We start from the raw sequence: 21,474 nt of genomic DNA on the forward strand, positions 1-21,474 counted from the left end.
TGGGGCGAAGTCTATAGCGAACGTACTGGCGGACAAATCCGTACTGCCTCGCCGGTAGTAGTAAAGTCGATAACGTCGGTAGGTTTTCAGTACTCCAGCTTGGGGTTACTGAGGCTCAATGTGCAAATAACCGCATATTTCGGTGCTTAATTGGCATGGTATGAGCAGAAGCCACTTGCGTCCGTCGGAGTGATAGTTACATCGGTAGAGGAACTGAATAGCGTGAATAGCGAAGTGAGATGCTTCGTGCAGATGTGCACTATACGCTGCAGTTTTGGTGGAACTAAACCAAGGGTTATAAACTGTAGTGATCTATGGTTCTACGGATCTACTACGGTCTACGGATCTACCGCTTTTGTTAAAGGTCGACTGCCATTGGCGGCTGCACGTTCATCAACTCCGGAAGTTTTATAGGCTATGACTGCTCCCGAACCAATGCTGCTTGCGCCAGCGTAGATTTCCGTCGGCGCTGTTGGACCAAAATGCCGCAAGATGAGCAGATATGTAAGCAGACGGCATAATGTATGAAACGCGTAGTCGCAAGCTTGACAACGCTCAGAGGTCATTCTCGTCACCGAGGAGATGAGATAAATGTGGCTGATATAGGCGAGTGTTCCTGATAAAAAACACTGGCCTATGAAGCTAGAAAGAGCCTTCTGCGTGGTAGGATTAAAACGGCGGTATGCGTTTGGGCCTATAGCAGACACGGCGGCTCCCATGTCGATGAGTACAACAGTAGCGGCGCCTTCGAGAGTGACATCAATGAAATTACACAATACAAAATCCTCCGTCGCATGCCCCCGCGCGAGGGACACGAGTAAATGCAGAGCATTGGGGGTGGTCACGTGGCGTAGGTTGTGGTAGTTGGCGGTGGTAGTTGTAGTTGTTGTCGTAGGGGTTGGGTAGTTGGGTTGCGAGACGAGAGAGAGAGAGAGAGGGAGAGAGACGAGAGACGTAAGTACGTAACGTGTTATTTATTGCCATCGTTTGCACCTCACCCTCTCTTCGGGGCAATCGGTTAGATCTTTGTTATTATTCTTTTGTTTCTTTTCTTTTCTTTCTTATTATCCCTCTCGGGAGGGCAGTGCGCCATCGTCGAAGTTCAGAAGCGATTGAAGCAACACCTTCAACCAGTACCGCGACGCGAGCCAACGTCAGCGTTGCAGTACCAGTTCAAGACATCGTGCCATCCTCTTCATCGACGGCGGCAGAAGACAAGGCGCCGAGACGGCGCGCTGCCAACGCCGAACGCAAGCGTCTGAAGCGCGTTAACGTCGGACCGCGGATCCTTCGCTCGGGCAACGAGTATATTCGTAGCGCGCGCAGTAGCGGGAGAGGAGGTAGCACCTGCTGCTCGAACGCCTCTTTCAGCGCCGGAGCACGCGCATGCGCGCCCGCACCTGTTGTTGAGAGCGAGGAGGAGCGGGGGAGGGGCGCACGTGCTGGCTGGCTGCGGACGCCGACTTACGGACGCATAACATCGTGAGTTAAAGAAATGCTCTGCATTTAAAAGTTTCATCTACGGCAGTTTCATGATGACACAATTCTTGCTTCCAGAACAGCGGCATTTAGTTTCCTGCGTCGCTGGAGGCAAGACGGCGGTGCATTGGGGACAGACAGCGTCGCCGTTGGGCGGCGCACAATATCTGTTTATGAGTCTCGGTTGTCCGAAGGGGCGGCAGACAGCGGACGAGCGCACGACTGAGGAAAAGGCTGCGTGGAAGCGTAAGCGGTAACCACACGCACGCGCCCGCGCGCTCGATTCCACACGCGTTCTTGTGTCTACGCGCCCAAGCGCTTGACGAGGGCGAGCGCACGCAGCCACACGGAGGCGACGGAGGCGCGCGAGCATGCTCCGCCCCGCGCTTGACGGGACCGCCTTGTCGATATGGCCCAACTGTACAGCTGCAAACTCTGTTACACTGTCATCGTAACACACAAAAACGTCGGCTTTTCGTCTTACAGCAGAGCAACATTACCTTTAACGCCAGCTTCGGACTAAAACACAACAGCATCGCCGCGTCGCTAGGCACACACGACGGCGGAAAGCCATGTTTGCCTCCGGGCGACGAAGTTTGTTCGCGTGCGTTGTTATTCGCCGATGGTGTATTTTGCTGGTGCGACACGGAGGAAGCGCATACACCCAATAAACCTTTGCGGCTAACGAAACAACTACGCCGATTTATCACAACGAGGAGACATGAACTTTGAAGCAGCGACGTTGTCGGCTGCGGCCACCGGCGGATTCACCCGCGGCCGCCGCAGCCCGCCTGGCCCGGGAAACGCAAGCACGGCGAGCGGCGGCTCTGATTGGTGCCGGCCGGTAGGCGCGCAGGAGAGCGCGCGAAATATCTGGCAAAGCCAGATCACGGCCGGGCTGGAGGAGCGGCGGGCGCGCACTTTCATACGGCCTGCGCTTCGGGTATAGTTCCCACCTTTGACCGCCGCTAGTTCGTGTCGCTGCGGACCAACCCTCGCCGGTTGACCTACAGCACGCGCGGGGTAGGTAGAGCGGCGGCGCGCGCGCACTTGCCACTGCTCTAGCCCTGCCGTGGCTACACGCGATACCTGTCCGTGTAAATTTACATGTGCGTCATTAAAATAGGCGACTCCTCCCCCCTTCTGAATTTTCGGTCTAATTGGGTCAAACAGCCTAACATTATCACTCGGAAGCGCCTAATCAAAAAATTGAAAGAAACATTTTAACTCGGGGCACATGAAGAAAAATATGCGAGGCCTTCATATCTTATCAGCGACTGTATTATATGAAAATGGTGAGACAGGCAAATAAACACGGCACTTTCCGTGACTGAAATATCATTTCTTATTTTTTATTTTTCCTTTCGGATGATGTCTTGGTTTGCACAGGCACAGGGCGCGACCAGTGACGCGAATGATTTCCCGTCGAGGGAGATAGGGTTATCGCTTAGCTAAACGTGATTCTGCTATTCACGCTCCGGTCGGGCTGAGCGGCCCGCCGGCAGCGAAGCGCACTGTCAAAAACACACAGCTGCTCGGCCAGAGGCGATGCGTCGACTAACAGAAAGGCGGGTTGGAAGGGCAGAGGGTTGGTTCGAAGCGCCCCCACTGTAAAGAATCTGCTGTATGGTTTCCTTGTTGGGTGCGCAGGCCGTATGAAAGTGCGCGCTCGCCGCTGCTCCAGTCCGGCCGTGGCCAGATCTTCGAGAACGCGACGCGCTTCGCCAGGCACGCTGTCTCCGGCCGGTGCGAGGTAGCGCGTGGACGCGCGAGCGCATAAAATCTAGCGCGCAGGCGCGTGCATGTGGTTACCGCTTAAACATTCGGAAAATTCCTCACGTATCCACCTGGTTACGACGGCAGTAACGAGCCACATGCCCAGGAATGCCCCACGAAATGTGGGTATGACGGTTGCCAGCCGTGCGCCTGGGATGGCCAGCGTGATAGCCTGCGCCTGTCGAGGGTGTCACAGTGGTGACTGTAGAAGGGGCCATTGGAAGCTTACGCTCGCCCTTGCTGCAACCTAAGATTATGGTGTTTGCACGCGATCGGGAAAAGGCTTGGGAGCAGCGACGTCCGCAAATGATTTCGCGGCGGGCTGGCGCACTTCAAAAAATGGACCACAAGGGGATGCTCACATCAATAAGGGAATGCTTCGATAACCTGCTCTTGAATGACGCTCCCAACAGTGGCGGCAAAAGGGGAGTGCGATTGTTCTGTGTACGGCGGAAGAGACAGCTGGCCTCTTCTCCTACCAATTGTTGAATTGTGGATATCAATGGCAAAGGTTGCCTAGTGCTCATGCATAGGAGTGCGCCGCGTGAGTGCCCGCTCTTTACGCAGCTCGTCGTACAACTGCACATACTGATGATGTCACCTGCCGTTTGCAGGTTTTTCGCCAGAAACGTCTAAAAATTGTCGTCATCAAAGCCTTTGTGGATTTTCTTTCCTTCGGTAATACTGCTGTTTACTATTTTGCAGAGCACCACAACATCCAAACATCCATATCAAACGAAAAATAAAACGCATGCGGGAAAACAAAACCTACTCAGTAGCAATCGTACATTTGCGTCGTCAGTCAAAGACAGCATTAAAAAATACAAACGAAAGTTTTATACCGAAACCCTTGCTGACCTTATTAAGGCTTCCCCGCAAAAATTTTAACTTAACTTGAGGAATAAAAAAGAAGAAATTGAACAGATAAGAATTGGACCCGAAACAGTGAGGCAAAAACCGCAGATAGCAAATTCTTTCAACCAGTTCTTTCAGTCGGTCTTCACTAAAGATGAAACCGATCAGGTAGTTGCATAACGGGCTTGCCTACGTGCCTGCGCAATGAATCCCTCTACTATTAGGCAGGAAGGTGCGTTCAGCCACTTTCTAGGGCTTGACACTAAAAAGGCAAACGGACCAGATGAAATTCCCAGTGAATTGTTACGGTGGTATGCCGAATGGGTGTCCTTTTATTTAACAATCACATTGAGAAGGTCTCTCCAACATCCTCATTACCGCAAGACTGAGGCACTGCGATTGTAAAGCCTATATAAAAAGCTGGCAATCGGATTCATGTGAGCAATTGTCGCCCCGTTTCACTGACCTCTCTGTGTTGTAAAATCATAGAACATTTCATACCAAACCACATTATTAATTTTCTTGAGTCGAATAAAGTTTGTTATCGCCGTCAACACGGATTCAGAAAGCCGTTGTCAACTGTTACTCAACTGATAGAAACAGTTCATTACTTTTGTTTATCTCTCGAAGCTCGACCACAAATAGACGTCATCTGCGTAATTTCGCTAAAGCGTTCGATAAAGTTCTGACAAAAAATAAATTTTTAAGCTTCAGCTACTAGGGCTTAGCTAAGATATACTAAATTGGATAGCCGCGTATTTTAAGAACCGTCAACAAAAAGTACATGTCGATGATTGCACATCTAGTTCATTGAAAGTATTCTCCAGTGTCCTACAGGGGTCGGCTCTGGGTCCTTTGTTGTTTTTACTTTTATAAATGCTATTGCCGCAGTTGTCGAAAGCCCGTTAAAATCAAACGTTTTGCAGGCAATTGTTTGTTTTACTGTAACTAACGGAAACGACCAAAACAAAATTAATCGATGTCTGCAAGCCTTGCATAATGGGTGCGCGTAGAGGGGATGGAAATTAACTTTTCAAAAACTACGTTCACCCATCTAACCAAGAAGAAATATGTACTCGCATATGATTGTAAAATCGTAAATAACTTTCTGACCAGAACGCACAGCTTTAAATACCTGGGTGTGACTATTACCAGGGATTTGGGGTGGCGTACTCATGTTGAGGAGGTGTGTTCAAAAGCCTACAGAAAGTTGTTTTACTTGAGAAAAAAACTCGAACATGCCCCTAGATATTGTCACGAAGCCAAGGATGACGCAGTTGTCTTAAATGAGAAACAAGTTTATTGGAGCGAGCTTGTGCTCCCCTAACAACTCAAAAGAATACAGAGGCGGCGAAGCAGCGGTCAACAAAGTGACTTTCGTCGGCGAACGTCGCAGAACCGAATGCCGCGGCGTCTGCTGTGCAGGCTTTTATCTTTCGGCGCGAGAGTTTCTGGAACCGTCGATTCACCTCCAGAACATTGTAGATCACAGAAGATTATGCTGGGCTAGCGGCATTAGGGCGAAACACTCTGCTTATCTGAATGAGATAGCCCGTGCGGCATAAAAATAAAGAATGGAACACGCGCTTCGCATGGGACACAGATAACAGATCCGGGCGCGGCCGGGGATTAAAAACAAACAATAAATAAACAAACCCGTATATGGTTCGCGGCAATATGTCAAATTTCTTTCATATAAGACATTTGTTCGCCCTAATTTGGAGTATGCGCCTTCTCTATGGAGTCCTCCTAAGCAGTCACTGAGTGATAAACTAGAAAAAATTCAAATGACAGCAGTGCGCTTCATTTGCTAACGGTTCCGGAGGACAGAATCCCTTACAAATTTATTGAAATCATGTAAGCTAGAACTCCTGCAAGTGCGCCGCGGAAAACAAAGGTTAAAACCCCTGTTTCAAATTATAAGAGGCGAAATTGAAATACATAAAGACACATACATACAACCTGCATCCAAGCGAGAAGCTCGGCTGAACCAGTCACCCGATAAGGCCTGTTTGGGAACGTCTAGACGGGTTTAAAATTCTTTTTTTTCCTAATAGCATAGAAGTGTTGAACAGACTTCCAGAGTATGCTGTTACTAGTTCGAAAGTCAAAGCGTTTGAGTGTTCGCTAGAATTGTACTACCGGCAAAACGAAACCTAATGTCTGTCCTGTCATTGTGTATTGTTTTCATGTTTGTATTCTTCTCTGTAATGACGCTCAAGTGAGGGTTACAGTATCAATAAATAAAAATAAAACAAAAACAAATCTGCAATATAACTGGGGAAAGTCTCACTCGCCTACCGCGCACGTTTGCGGACGCGCTGCTTTGAGCGAACCTTTCACTCGGCCGGACGCCAGAAAAGATCTATAAAATTCGCCTTGAACGCTACCCACGTCCTCATATCAACTTCATGGCTCAGAAAACACAGAGTGGCGACTCCAGACAAACAAAAGATGGCGTTGTTCAGGTTGGTCTGATCGCCCAATAGTAATGGCTACTGACGCGCTCATAGGAGGCAAGCCAGGCATCTACGTCGTGTTCATATGTTCTGCTGAAGAGACGAGTTCTTGCTGGCGACCCGAACAACCGAACATGGGTTGTCCCGAACACCCAAGAGGCTGACTGCTTTCTTGTGGCAATGTGGGTACCATCCGCTTGCGAAGCATCGGAGTGTGATCGTCCTGTTTTCCTTCCCCACTTGTAACTGAAATAGCAGCCAACTTGGTTTCACTGAAGGTAGATGCTATAAGATTAGACCATGTGCTTGATTAGGTGGTGGTAAATGTTTTATATGCACACCCTAAGCACTCGGTAGCACTGACTAAAGGGGGGTTAGTTTACAACACAGAAAAAACACTTCGTTACAGAACTGTTATTAATTGTTAGGCATTGTCCTCTAACCAAACAGTTAATGTGCAGAACATATATTTCTTCGACCTAGAAGTTTACTACAGCTTATGTTATAGCAGGTTTAAGAACCGCAGTTCCTGATTGGTATTTGGTGAACGTAAACTTGCCCATCTAAAAGTCAACAGTTCCCAAATGTATTCTTAGGCACATTTTTGAAGAGTTTATCAACCCCGGTTAGGCAAGACGGTTTGGTGGATGAATCATGAAGTTTGGGATGAAAACGTGTTTAATTTTGGGTAATAGCTTCCTGAAGTAATGTTCCAAAATCGGTCGGGAAATCTCATCGGAAGAACCGGCATGTACCCATTGTGACAGTGTAAACGGTGTATAAATATTAGTAACCACTCTAGTTTATTATGAATGATGCAGTACGGGAACACAAAATACTAACGCCTTAGCAGACATTTTTAGATTCAGACTCCGCAGGAGGGGTTGTTTGCTTCTTTCTGACTACAGTGTTGTCTGTTATTTTTGTTTACTACACTGCTCTTAAGGTTTCCTGATAATAACCTGCCTACAGTGTTAATAAAATTTCAACCCGTGAAACTTCATTTACGTACCTTAGCAAGCAACCATAGGTGGTAGCAAACATTTTTAACCTAAAATCGTAATATGGTTTTTTATCAGGGAGGGTAAAACGTTTTGCACTGAACGTTGGGATTAAGAATATCTTTCAGGATCAGCAGTTTTTGTTCTACGCCTTTTTATGTAACGGGCTTGCGTTATGGCATACAAGCCAGTCATAGGAGAGCAATATCTAATAGAGTGTTCAACCCGACCTTGAAAGAAACAATACTTACCTATGTCTGCCGTGAAAAAGGAATGAAAGAATATTCCGCATCCCTCCTGAATATTTAGATATGCTGCTCTTTCAAAGAAATAATACGTATTAAATTCTGTAAAAAAACACAATGACAGTGCCTTGACAGGGGATGTTTTGAACATAGAACCAAGCGTATTTGGAGCAATCAGTAGAACGACAACAAAACTTCAATCATAATGATATAACCAACTGTTATTTCAGACCATATATTTCCGCCAGAACCGCGGAAATAAGCGAGAAATATTTATAGAGCAACTTGTATTTTGCTGTGAGCCTTTCAGGAGCTCTCTTTTTAAAGTGTTACAGCGTCAGGGAGTTATGCGTAAATGAAGTGGCTGTCTCATAACGTTCATCATTACTGTTGCAGCAAAGCTGCATGCCTACTTATTTGGCTCGAAATATGACGCAAGATGGCCTAGAAATGTTTTGTCTGATTCTTGACTTTTTTATGACGCAGGAGGTAAGGCAGCCTTTCGTTACGCAGGTGTAGTTCATGGAACCGCATTATTAGTTTTTATGTAAAAAAATGTGAGAGCTCTTGCATTAGCTGGTTGCTGAGTAGTAGAGTAGCGGCTAAAGATACTCGCTAGAAACAGACTCCTAATTCGCTAGAAACAGACTCCCAAGAAAGATTACAGTGTGCATTAGATAAACATAGGAAAATCAACGCCTAATTTTAAATGACCTATAGACATTCCCCTAAACTGTCCTGAAACACTCTTGAGGCTTGCCTGCGTTTACTGAAACTTTAAAATAGTAGTATATTATTCAAAGTAACCTCTATCATGAACGTTGTGAACCCTGTACTGCAGTATCCCCCATTAGTCTTCTGGTCCTTTTTTGCGGAATATAGACAAAATAAATTGTTGTCAAACACAATCAGTGTAGTTTTTCTCCCGCCACTTGGATCTAAACGTTCCTCCACTTCATACAGACCAACTTTTATCTATTATCACGGTCACACAGGTGCATGTATGGCAGACTGGTTTTGATGCAGGAGAAAGTACTTAAGTGCACAGCATCAATTTTTGTTGTTTTGTTGGTTTGTTTATTGCGTGCATGGAGACGACATATTGTTTGAACACTTCTTCTTTCTACGCGCGTCTCTGTATAATTAAGTGTTAATTTTCTTTACACACAAAAAAAAACACAAGTCACCGACACGTTTTGAAAAGTTTTGAAAGTATTCCCCAACAATATTTTTAGAGCTTTAAGTATTCGATTTGCCTCCATACTGAAAGCTTTGTTTGCAGAATACAAACTTTGAGTTTACATCGTCCTGTACCCATGCACTGAAGAGAAACAGGAGGAGTAGGAGGAGTGTGGGGAACGGCGGCAAACACAACTTTGTTTGGACGTTTCGACTATGAAGCCGGTTCCACACTGATAGCGGTGAATAAAAACCCAGGTCTAGGGGCAGTGCGCCTGAAATAACAAGATGGTAGTCAATGTGTTTCGGCCCATTCTAGCCCAACATCCCGATTTCAGAAGACAACCACTCGGCAAGCCAAAAGGAGTGTCATCAGAGCCTCGCGGGCAGAGCCTAGCGATGGCATCTCAACCATCGTACACGGACGTTCATTTACCGTGTCAGGGACCATCCCTAACTTTGCTAATAGCCTGAAAGACCCCCCTAGAAGGGTCTGGCTAAAGAGATGCCTATTCTGACTGCCTCTCGAGCGCATAGATATTTTACCTAGATGCCGCATTTCTTCGCGTATAGAGGCATAGGCGCAATCCGTTGGAATAGCAAGAGGTAGACCAGCAGCTATGCCCGTAGATTCAAATTTTGAAAGATTCGCCAACTGGGAGTGAGATCATGAAAGCGGTTGCGGGACATTACGATGTGCACACGTGTCCAGATTGCCAGTGGCGTTGTTTCACAACTGTAGAAGACCCGCTGGCACATTTAAAAATCGATAGAACATTGTTTGAGATGCTAGGAACGTACACTTCGGGACCATCTGCTGGACACGTTAGTCCGTTACCTTCTAAAAACGAGTTGAGTAAACTCGACATCGACTACATCAATTGGTACGCGGAGGCAAGAGTCATTCAGCAGAATGGGAATCGAGGCCGCCACTCTACTGCAAAAATATCATTTGGGTCGGTAGGTGGAAAATCCGGCATCCGTATCTCACCGACATTGCATAGCGTGGCCGACAGCTCAAAAGATAGGAAAGAAGATAACTGAGTGGAACGTTGCGTCTTAGTGGAATCAGGACTTCAGGATGCCACCACTACCTCAAACGTCACCACAGCTCCGCACCTAGAGCTGATTTTGGGTGGAACTAGTGCAATGCGTTATGGTTTCCAACGTAACGAAATTGTGTTTGAGACACATTCTGAGGCACTCATGAGTATTATGAGCATGCGAAATACAGAAACATAAATTAGGCCAGTAGCAGGCGTATTCCCGCTACATTTAATTTTCTTTGTATAAAAATCCTAAAATAAATCACAATAGCAAAATAATTATGCCATATTTCAACAGTAAATAGTGCAATTGGACTGGCAAGCAAAAGTGCTGTTGCCCAAAACAGGCATCATCATCTGAGGTCTTGACATGTTTTCACGCTGCTTCCACGCTCGACTAGTGTTCTTGCGGTGGGCACGGGAGCAGCGGTTACGGCATGGCGCCTGATCTTCGTCTTTTCCCTGTGCAGGTGCGTACAACGTTTTCGCTCTATGCGAAACGGTCTAGCGATCGGTGCCTTTTGCTGTTCCCGTGCCTACGGATAGTGTGTGAAAGTATTGATGAATGTATTTCTACTGCCCTTCTTTTGTTACGCGCTGGCGATATTGAGTCGAATCCAGGGCGTACAACTCGTTCTGACGCCTTGCTAGAACTTGATTCATTGCCAGAGAATCCTGCTGAACAAATGACCGTTTTGTTTTATCTACTAAAAGACGTTCATGCTCGTTCACTTCAAGCATCAAAAAGTCACTCTGAACTAGCTGCCGACATTAAGTCCATAAAAAAATGGCCAAAAGAATATAGAATCGAAAGTCACCGGCATCCTTAAAAGACTAGATGATTTGGAAGAAAAAACTAAGGTCTTAGACAGACATGATAACAAATTAACAGAAACTCAGGAAGCTAACGAGGAATTCACTACACATAGCAGCACGTTACAGTCCCGCGTGGATGAACTTGAGGACAGATCCCGCAGAGATAATCTTATCATTCGAGGAATTCCGGAGTCGAAAGAGACGTTGGAACAAATAGAAACAAAACTAACCACTTTTGTTACTTGAGTTCTTAATACCTTCACGCCAGATTCCATCCATCGCGCGCACAGATTAGGATTCTTCATTCAAAACAAATGTCGTCCTATCATTGCCAAATTCACGAACTCGAAAATAAGAGGTCAACTTCTATCTCTGCGCAGTGAATTCAAACATAAAGATGTTCTCATCAGCGAAGATTTTTCTCCCGCGACGCGCATGCTTCGGAAAAAACTTCTTGATTTTGCAAACAGCCAGACAGACTCGCCACGCCTACAACTCCGATACAATGAGTTGTTTTTGAATAACAAATGCTACATGTACAACACTCACCCCGACAGAGTTGAAGAAGTGAAACAATCACATGAAGTGGCCAGGAATAACGATGTTCCGCCACAAAACACTTCATAGGGACACGTGAGGGCGAGACGATGACGACAACATAGTCTTAGAAGATTCATTAGGCAATTTCATTCCATCCCACCAATGCGCATCTGTGTTGAATCACTCATTTGTTACAAACTTCTCTACAACTTCTCGAATTGTGTTCCCCGTAGCAGCTTCCTTTGATCACATTACAATGACTCCGGTGCTGGTCGAAGCACCGGGTGTCGCTTCATTGATTGATAAATTAAAATATCATTCATCTCCTGGACACGACCTTGTAGATGCAAAGTTTTCAAAAATACCATTTCATTTAGTTTTAATATACTAACCAAGATTTTTCAGCAATCATTAGATAGATCTACTCTTCCTGCTCAATGAAAAATAGGATGGTGGCTCCATTGCACAAATCGGATACTAAATCTTCACCATTGAACTACCGCCCCATTTCTTTACAAGTACATATTGTAAATTGCTAGAACACACAATTTTCCCCAACCTTGTAAATTTTCTTGAATCTAACCTATTTTTTCATCTGCGCAACATGGCTTTCGAAAATCTTTTTCGTGTGAGACTCAACTTATATAGTTTACTCACCAGTTACATCGTATTTTAGATGTATCTGCTCAAGCTGATTGCGTTTTTTTGGATTTTTCCAAAACATTTGTTAAGGTATGTCACCGAATTTTACTTCTTAAGCTAAACAGACTTAAACTTGGCCTTGCCGTGCTTAAGTGGATCGAGTATTTCCTTCTTAACCAATCACAATTCGTTGCTGCTAACAACTGTAATTCTTCTCTGTGCCCCCTTTCATCTGGAGTTCCCCAAGGATCGGTTTTAGGTCCTCTCCTCTTTCTTATTTACATTAACGACCTTCCGTCTCTCGTATCTTCAAACATCCATTTATTTGCAGATGATTGTGTTATCTTTCGCAAAATTAACCCTGACAGGGACACTAACCTACTTCAGTCCGATCTTGACAAGGTAACTAACTGGTGTAATGAATGGCTTATGGAACTTAACATGTCTAAATGTAAAGTCATGCGCATATCACGGAGTACTAACAGCCCCCCTGTGTACTATTTGAACAACGTTTCGTTAGAGCCCGTCAATAGGCCCTTTGCAAAAAGGCGGACAACACTGAGAATTCAGCGGTGGTAACACTGATGGTGAACGCGACGACGCCATTAGAAAGGAAGCAGATCGTAGCAACGCCGTTGCAGTTGCATGTTTTCGCCCACGGCTTCACGAGTCTGTTGCCCCACGAAAGTGTTGCCCCATTGCCGTAGTCATATTTCTCTCCTAATGTGGTTTTTTACGCTATGTTTCGAAGATTAACGCTGGTCAAATCGCTTCCACTTATCTACCCTGCTGCACAACGGCTTGTCTGGGGCGAGTCGAGACGTGCCCATCTTTTCTCCTATTTTTCTGTGTTTGTTCCTTCCTCTGAGGTTCTCTCAAGGTAGGCTGCCTCTGCTCGCTGCTGACGCACGAGTGTGACCTATCGCTCCCGCATTAGCACCGCATTCACCGACGTAAAAATTAAGCGCCGCTAGTACAGAGGCGGTGAATCGCAAACATGACCTCTAGCAGAGACATCATAGTCAGTTTCATTATGCATGCTTTGGTCATTTCCACGAAGAGTTTTGAAAGTTTGAACATACGCAAAGTGAGCGCTCAGCAGAGATGGACCCTTCATGGCCCGTTCATAGCGGCCAGCCGCCGCTACCACGGGGCAAGGGCGCATCGCTTAAACACAATTAAAACTCGACAACCAAACAAGGAGGCAGCGCTAAGGCTATTCTTTATTAGCAACAAATCCTACCTGTGCTTGCTGCTGTTTGTCAACACTGACAATGGCGTAATGTAGGACTCCACGCTGACGTATGATCGCTCGTACTCGTAGGACCTTTCAGTGGTCGACCTCGAAGAATAAAAATCCTGAATATGCCGCTCTTCTACCGAAGGAAGGGTGGCAAAGTTATTTTCCCATCATGCAGTGGGAAACACCACTTCGCAGAACGCGTATGAAATTATGTGGACGGTGGACGGTAGCTACTGCATAGAAACTCTGCGCTCGCAGCGTTTTAGCTTCTTTCTAATGGCGGCGCACCGGGTGCACAGTGTTGCCAGAGTGGCTTGCTGCTTTTCCGCCAACGATTTGCCCATTTTTCAAAGGGCCTATTCTTATAAATACCTTGGAGTGTACATTTTAGCTAACCTAAATTGGACGCTCCACACAGAACATATCATTAGCAAAGCTTACCGCATGTTGGGTTATCTGCGCCTTAACTTCTCAAACTCCCCATCCTGATTGAAACTTTTGCTTTATAAAACACTAATCCGGTCAAAACTGGAGTATGCTACGCCAGTCTGGGACCCCTGCCGCGATAATCTAATTACTGCTCTTGAAATGGTACAAAATAACTGTTCGTTTCATTCACTCCAACTATAACCGTACTGCAAACATCTCGTACATGAAATCTATCCTCGGGCTTCCGTCTTTAGCTTCCTGTCGGACCACGTTTCGTCTCACACTGTTTCACAAACTATACCGTCATCTCACCCTACACAACCAACTCATTAATCAACCGCAGTTGATTTCTCGCCGAATCGATCACGCTCACAAAGTTGGCATCGAACATAGCTGCACGCGACATTTTTCCGAATCGTTCATCCTCAGAACATCACGTGATTAGAACCGCCTTCCCCCAAGTGTCGTGGCCATTAATGATAATCGTTTATTTCACAATGCGTTAGTTAACATTGTGTAACCAGGATAATTTGTTTTGTTACCATAGTTGCTGTATTCTCATGTGTTATTGCTTTGTTTTTGTAGCCCACTCCCCTCTATAATGCCTCTGTCCCTGAGGGTTAATAAATAAATAAATAAATAAATAAATAAATAAATAATGTCGTCAGAATAATTGAAGTATAGGTCCACCAGCTGTGGTTCATTCCTTCCAATATTAAGTGCAAATGCACTTCTTAAGCGACCCTGAATCACTCGTCCACCGTCCGTCCACCGCAGCTCAGCAACAGGTGTTATCGCGTCCTCCTCGCCCCTAGCAACGGCGCGGAGCGGAGGGAGAGCGTGTGTAGCAACGGCGCGATGACGCAGTGCGCTCGCCTGATGTCGCGCGTTCTCGCATTTCACCGCGCGAGGTGCGGCGCAGTTCAGTCTAGCGCGCGCCTCCGTCGAGGTCGGTCGCCGGTTCCGCAGTCTAGATGGATTCTTGTGAATGCCAGAGTTGATCACAAGGGGGTGATAATGTAACTAAGAGGCGAATGCCAACACAGTTCAACATAGCCCCCCTCATAGCATCAACCGTGCATTCGCACTTCCCCATGCTCCCCCTCGGGGAAATGCGGGTGAATTTTTTTGTATGGAAATAAAGAAGCCTTTGTCCATCACGCGAGCACCTACTCTAGGGCGTGCTGACGTAAACGCTAAAGCCAGTGTTTTTTCGCTGCGCAATCCAAAGCGTTGTATTGAATGTTATGCATTTATATCAGGTTTTGTTGCGTCATTCAAAAATTGCAAGTACACAAGGGATGTTTGCTTAAAAAGTGTGAAAGAGTTCAGCGTCGGCATCGAAGAGCCCTGCGAGTGCGAGCAGACAACGTCGCGTCCTCTGCAACCAGGGTTGCCAGGTCTGGCGATTTGCCTCGAAACTGGCTATTTTTCGAGATCTGTAGTGACTGAAATTTCAGCGTGGCGTCTTGGCTACTTTCTGTATCGTTTGAACATTTGGGATTTCAGGTACTTCCAAGCCCTTCCGATGCCCCACTCTAGACAAGAAGGGCCTGATATGGCCTTTCAGTGCATATCATCCGTCTAGACAAACTGGGCTGGTTTGGTGGCTTCACCACGACAAGATCGATTAATCCCTCCTCTTCGCCATGCAGGTGCGTAAACGATATGCCCTTCTAGCTAAAAGATCGAGCAATTACTTTTTGGTCGAGCTGCCGAGCTCACAGTGTTGCCTTGTTGTTGCCGTCGAGTGCTGTCATGGAATGTACGAGTTACTTTTGATGTTGTCGTAAGACGTCGAAACCAACGCAGGTCCTGATCTTACCAAAAGTTTTAATCGACTTAAGAACATCGCTGCGACATCAGAGCAGTGAAAGAGGAGCGGTTGGCGGACGACCTGTCTGATGTGTACTTTTATATCCGCAGTGTTTTTGTATCCTTTCTGTTACTCTGTGGAGATGTCGAACAAAATCCCGGCCCTTCCATTCAAGAAATGTTTGAGCAGCTCCTGGATGGTCAGAAGAGTGTGACAAGTAGACTAGACGCTATTGAAGAGAAACTTAAACAAGTGGATGCCAGTGTGTTAGTAGTCAACGAATTAGGCCCTAAAATAGTAACCCTCGAAGAAGCCGTGCAGAATCGGGAAAAAAGTTACTCGAATTAGAGGATAGGAGCAGGCGAAACAGTTTGATTTGATGTGATGTGGAGGGAAAAATTCACGAATCAGTGGAATCGCTTACCAACGAAGTGGTGGATAATGTCTTTTCTACGGTGCTACAAGTAAAGGTATCCTCAGTCGAGCGCATTCGTCGACTAGGACGAAAACAACCCAATAACCAGAGACCAGTTATACTAAAACTGATGGACCACAGAGAAAAAACGTTTCTGCTCAAGAACTGCTCCAAACTTGAAGGCCCAAACATATCGGTATCTAAAGATTTTGCGCCAGCCACGAGACAAGTTAGGAAGCAGCTGTGGAAGAGCACTGCTGAAATCCGGAAAACCGGTGCAAAAGTACAGCTTGTTTACGACAAGATAAAGATCGACAAGATCGTCTTCGAGTGTGCAACGTCTAAATGAAAAGAGTACATGTAGCACATAGTAGTAGCACATCGCAAAACCCGCAATGACCTACAGTCAAGCCCAAAAAGTTTTTCCGATGCCTTAATATCAATACCCGCAGTATATTCAACAAAATTTCGGAATTAAAGAGTGTCATTCTGGCTTACAAGCCTCACGTTTTCATTATAACGGAAACTTGGCTTCATCCAGATATTTATGATTTTGAAATCTTGCCTCTAGGCTATAATATTATCAGAAGAGATAGAAACCGCCATGTGGGTAGAGTAGCCATTATGTTTAAGAACACCTTGCGGTTGTCGAGATTACCATACATAACAGGAATTGAAAGCGTAGTTGCTAAAATTTTTCTCGGTGAACAGAACTTGGTAATCGGCGCTTTCTTCCGCCCTCCTAACAGTGACAGTCCATTCGTCGCGAAGGTTAATGAATTTCCATGTACGTGCAGAAATCGTTCCTCTAATCTTGTGCTGGCGGGTGATTTCAATTTGCCATCGGTTAGCTTGGAACACGATTTCCCAAAGGCTCTCTCACCTTCATCAGAATCTTTCGTCGACCTAATTCTTTGCATTATTTATCTCAACTTGTCAAGCTTCCAACACGTATCCAAAACGGCGCGGAATCTACGCTTGATCTTTTTATTGTTAACGGTGGCATACGTAAACGAAAACCAAGAGTGCAAGTTTTTGAACGCGTATCACACCATAAAATAGTATGTTTAACTCTTGAAACCAACTCCGCAGTACCGCCGAAAAAAAAAAAGACACCGTCATTCCTGTTTTCGCGCGTGCTAGTAACGTTGACGTGCTAGATGCTGTTGAGAGTTCTTTTTCGTCTTTTGTTGGGCTCTGTCAATCCGAAGCATGCTCGTTTGACCAGGCGTGGTGCTACTTCAAACATGTTGTATTTAGGTGTATTATTTCGTTTATTCCGTTCAAAACGAAAGTGCATCGCAACTCAAATCCATGGATAAATAAGGAAATTGTCCGCACGTTGCGCAAACTGAAGAAGACAAGGAAACAATTTAAATGATAGTCAACAACTTCTAATAGCAACAAATCTGTAGCCTCCGCGTGGTTTTAAACGAGAGTATTAAGAAAGCTAAAGGACACTATCAACGGGTCACATTACCAGAATTTTTAACTTTCTCCCTGCAATGTTTTGGCGGCATTTCTCAACAAAACAAAGAGCTGTGCCAAATTTTTGCGTGAAGAATATTCCAATCGGAGATAGGCAGCACATTTGTGAAACCTTGAATGATTACTTTTGTACAGTGTTCACCATTGACGATAATGTTGCACCGATATTTCGTCCCTCTGTTGTCTCCCCGCCTATCGATGATGTGTATATTCATGAAGAAGGCATCTTTTCACTTCTTCCTAACTTGGACACAAAGAAGACGCCTGGAATTGAAGCAATTCCGAATGCATTTCTGGTCAGGTATGCCGAGTGGTGCTCTAAATATCTCTGGTTACTTTTAATAAATCTATTTCATGCGCAGAACTGCCGAAGGACTGGCAGCATGAAAAAATCACCCTTATTCCTAAAAAACAAGATGAATCGCTACCCAGTTCCTACCTGCCTATATCAGTGTTGTGTACTTGCGCCAAAGTACTAGAGCATTTTAGTTTCAAGCACATCGCCGTTTACCTAGAACACAATATTATGCTTGACAACCGACAGCATGGTTTCCGCAAGAACTTTTCCACGGTAACACAGCTGCTGGAAGCCGTTCATGACCTCGCATCAGCCATAGACAGGCAACGGCAAGTTGTTAGCATTTACCTGGATTTTGAAAAGGCATTTGATCGTGTTTCCCATCCTAAACTTCTTTTGAAACAAAAACCCATTTTACAAAACGATTCATTACTATCGTAGTTAGAAGCATATCTCTCATACCGGGAACAAGGCGTTTATAATGACGACGTAACTTCGAAATCTGCAGTAGTTCAATCTAGAGTCCCTCAAGGATCCGTGTTAGGGCCACTTTTGCTTCTAGTTTTCATTAACGACATCGCTAGTGACATGCCAATAAAAGTTAAGGTATTTGCGATGATTGTGCGCTATACCATGAAATCGAATCTGCTAACGATCAAGAAATTTTATTGTAACTTAAGAATATACAGGAATGGTGCCTGAAGTGGCAAATGTCTATTAATCTAAAAAAACTGTTTTATTAATCTGTTGTTAATCTAAAAAAACTAAAAATAACTATAACCCGTAAAAAACATCCACTGAATTTTCGATATCACGTCGGTAATTGCTTTTTAGACGATGTGTCCAGTTACAAAAATTTAGGTGTTGATTTCACTTCTGATTTACGGTGGAATGAGCATGCGATGTATATCGCAAATAAGGCAATGAAAAAGTTCGGATATTTAGGACGAACATTGGGAAATTCAACGAAGGAAGGGAAATTACAAGCCTATAAAACATACATTAGACAAGTACTAGAATATGCCGCGCCGGTATGGGATCCGTATACGCGAACGAACATTGACAAAGTAGGAACAGTACAGAGAAGAGCCGTCAGATTTATTTTTAATTCTAATAGCTGGCGCGAATCCCCACCGAGTCTCCTTCAGGCCGCAAACTTAGAAAAATGAGAAATGAGACGTCACCGCGACAGGCTAAAGCTATTTAATATACCATGATATACTTGACATAGACAAGCCTAACAACCTCACAATGACCGATCGCCGCCCGGCGCGTTCATTACAAACGAAAAATGTTAGATTTTTCTTGGCGCACAGACGTATTTAAACATTCCTTCTTTCCCCAAACAGTCGCTAGTTGTAATTCCGTACCTCAGTGTACGATCGAATGCTCTACTGTAGAAATATTCATGAAAAACCTCTCTATTTAGGTAGCTGTCTCTTTGTTCTCATCTAACTTCTTCCTTAACGGTATATTTATTACTACTGTGTGCTAATCGCTACTTCTGACTTTCATGTTCTCTGTTCCGCAGTGGTTTCTTGCCTGTAAACGGTGCCTTTCGTTGTGTGCGTATCGTGTTCTCTCTTATGTAAACATTGCTGCCGTTTTTTTTTCTCAGCGGTGTGTAAACGTTTCTCTCCCAGTACATTTTTTTAAAGTTATTCCTTGTATAGCAATTTTTGTCGTTGTGCCATGGTTTTCTAATTGCAAATAATGGTTATCGGCTCACTCTTCTGCAGTGGCGCGTTAAGTGTCATGCGCGTAAAATTCTGTGCAGGTATGCGCTTTCTCTTTTGTGTTTTCTTTTGCTTTCTTTTATTATCTGAGAAATGCTGTCATAGTGTGGTGTTATTTTTCTTCTGTTGTAATAATATGTACCCAGTTAACTATTGCGTCCTTGTGAATGTAAACAAGTGAACCCACCCTGCCCATGGCCTGGCTCTCAGGCTGGCAGTATTCAATATAAAAATAAATAAAACGAATAAATAAATAAAAAAAGTGTCTAATGCGGAGGAACAGCACGCCACATGTGTACATTTTGATTTTTGTAGCGATATTTTGTTATCAGTAGCCGAAAACTGTATTCATTTATTGTTTCACAGTTTTTCTTCACTTCTTTTCGCCCAGGACTTACACTTAGGCTATTATAGCACTTAGTTACTTCCTCAACGTCAGCAGTGATGTATTTTTCTGGAGATATTGAGCATAGTGCATCTTTTTTCCGTTTTCGTGGTATCTTACTTTGTGTTTGGGTTGTTCTTTTTGGGGCTTTTTATTTTTCTCCTCACCTTTTGGAGGCGGTTACAAGATGCATGCATCTGATTTCGTGACGTTTACTTTGTAGTTTTTTTGGGTTATTGATTCGTTTTGTTTTCTCAAACTTTGTTTGGACCAGTTATCTCAATTTTTACTATATTAAACAATAGATATTTTCACCTAACCAAGCTCGACGCTGAGGTCTAAACAAAATAGCGCTTATAAGAACAAACGTCCGCTAGGCAAGAGTTCAAACGACACAAAACCGTCAAGGAGGAGTCAGCAAAGTGACCTTCACAGACGATCGTCGCCCAGCCAAATGCCGTGGTGTTTGACTAACGTGCATTTTTCTCCCCACACTTTTCTTTTCTTAGCCATCGGAGAAGACACAGAGCGTTGTTTAAAAAAAGAAGAAACGCCCTGGCAGACCCCGACAGGGTGAAAGTTTCGCCTATAAACCAACTAATAGGAAAGCGGGGCGCGGTGAGCCGCTTATACGAAAACATACACAATTAAGCTCTGGTTGCCGCATTACATTTTCCAAAGAGTGCATCGAACGTATGCGAAAACAAAAAAATTGTTCAAAAAATTATCAAAAAGTCGTACGATATGGCGTAGTAAGCATTGAGACCAACCAAATCGACGACCTGGGGGTATTCGTCGTCCGCATGGCCCATTATCCCCGTCGTGAACAACCTCGGAACAAGTTGACTAACGCGTCGCTAAAGTATTTGTGGTCCGAAAGGCCGTCACAGGAGATTTTCGCCATTGTCTTGTGCTTGGTTTTGGGGTCCAAACACGCATGATCACCTGGTTTATACTTGGTGCCTCGGCATCGAAGGTAATAGCGCCGGTATCCGCGAGCTGCCAGTCCATTGTTTGAAGTTGAGCTAGCCAGCGTGCCTCCTGATGTTGTAGGTATCCTAGATGGTCTACGTTACGGTCGTCCTCTTGTGCGCATGGAAACAGGTCGTCAAGAATAGCTTTCTATTGTGTCCTTGTAAGAAGCTCGAACGGGGTTATCTACGTAGTTTTTATTTGCAGAGCACTTTATGTGGTCGCCTTGTCGCCATTGCTCGCTAACGGTCGATGCGACGGCGGAATAAGGTGGCGCAGCGAGATAGCGGACCCAAGTACTGCCTGGTGTACCGCCGTCAGGAAGTCGCGCTGAGGCTCGAATACCACGCGGTTTAAATTGTCATGACCATTCCAACGTCGTGAGCCGTTGGCGCTTGTCATACATCTCCCCGTGGTTTAGCGGAAAGAAAACTGCAGGTACACTTCAGGCAAAATCTGTGTATATAACCGGCAGCCCCCGCATTCATTTAGTTAGGAACGCTCGTTCGGTTATTTTTTACTATAGTAAGCGAGAAAAGCGGCCCCGCAAGAAAAACATCGCGTGTTTGAAATTGCGCAGAAAGGCTCCAGCCGCGCAAGAAAAAAAAAGGCGCATTCAAAATGACGCAGAAAAGCTCCAGCCACGCAAGAAAA

The sequence above is a fragment of the Haemaphysalis longicornis genome, unplaced genomic scaffold (assembly GCF_048455015.1).
Source record: "Haemaphysalis longicornis isolate Haplotype H1 unplaced genomic scaffold, Haemaphysalis longicornis Haplotype H1 scaffold_8, whole genome shotgun sequence".
In the NCBI taxonomy this organism is placed as follows: Eukaryota; Metazoa; Arthropoda; class Arachnida; order Ixodida; family Ixodidae; genus Haemaphysalis; species Haemaphysalis longicornis.